This window comes from Monopterus albus, unplaced genomic scaffold, assembly GCF_001952655.1.
Source record: "Monopterus albus unplaced genomic scaffold, M_albus_1.0 scaffold96.1, whole genome shotgun sequence".
Classification (NCBI taxonomy): Eukaryota; Metazoa; Chordata; class Actinopteri; order Synbranchiformes; family Synbranchidae; genus Monopterus; species Monopterus albus.
In genome coordinates, this window is record NW_018127976.1 from 200,257 (window position 1) to 201,449 (window position 1,193).

A 1,193-nucleotide genomic window follows, 5' to 3' on the forward strand; every position below is an offset into this window, starting at 1 on the left:
TGTATAGCAATTCTGGGTTCTGGGTCTTTTCTGCTTCCGGGCTGCTTGGGCAGCCTGGGGGTTGGAAGATCTCTGGACTCGTAATGTTAATTCTTGCCTGTGACTCTTTGAATAAACCAGCACGGTTATATTTTTTTATATATCCAAGTGGTCGGAGTCGTCCCTCGGAGTTCCTGGTTTGAAAGAACCGGACGAGGCTTTATAATAGAATGAAGCCTTTATAACTAAAGCTTATAAAGTAACTAGAGTCTATAGGCTCTATTCTATTATAAAGCCACGTTCGGTTCTTTCAAACCAGAAACTCAGAGGGACGACTCAGACCACTTGGATACTGTATATAAAAAAATATAACCGTGCTGGTTTATTCAAAGGGTCACAGGCAAGAATTAACATTACACGTCCAGGCATCTTCCACCCCCAAAGCTGCTCGCAGGCAGCCCGGAAGAAGCAAGACCCTGGACCAAGAAACCTATACAATATTAATCCTTCTGGGCTAGCCCCATCCTACACAGGCCACGTCAAACCGTGACGGCACCTGATATGCCAGCTTGGCAGCTGAGCAGAGCAGTAGTCAAAACATGAAGAAAATAATGTGTGTGAATGTTGATTATGTGGTGTGTATCTAAAAACAATTTGACATGACATTACACATTAAGACAAATATTAAGATTAGCATTACAGTTAATACTAACAACTCTTTGCCTGCAACCTTGGCCTACATGCAGTCTGCAAGCACATGAAATTAAACTGAGCAGTTAACAGCCTGAGCTAGACATCCTGTCTTCACTAAATATTTCTAGACAACAAATCTCTGAATATCTATCTAACTAAGAAAATACCTAACAAGTCTATAAGACTGAAATCTTAAAAACCTAAATGGCTTCTTGTGTGGGTTAACTATACCATCCATACGGAGTGAATACAGAGAGCATCTGGAGCTGCACTGCTATGGACAGAATATCAGGCTGAAAATCCTGTTGAAATTTGATCTTAAAAGATTATGTAAAAACTTTCTAAAATGAAACCAAACAAAATGTCAGAAATTAGTGATAGAAACCAGAATGAATTTATAATGGGTAGGAAGGGTTTTTACTTTGTAATAAATATGAAACAACATTAAAGAAACTTCAGATACAGCCCTTTTATCATTGGACATGGAGAAAGCCTTTGACAGAGTCGAGTGGCACTATGGT

At 39.5% G+C, this 1,193-nt stretch overlaps 1 protein-coding gene across 2 annotated transcripts in view; it reads left to right on the plus strand.

Annotated features, from left to right (window-relative positions):
* ccdc57 (coiled-coil domain containing 57) overlaps positions 1-1,193 on the plus strand; it is a 55,608-nt gene that overhangs the window by 24,835 nt on the left and 29,580 nt on the right. The gene's annotated exons all lie outside the window — the stretch shown is intronic.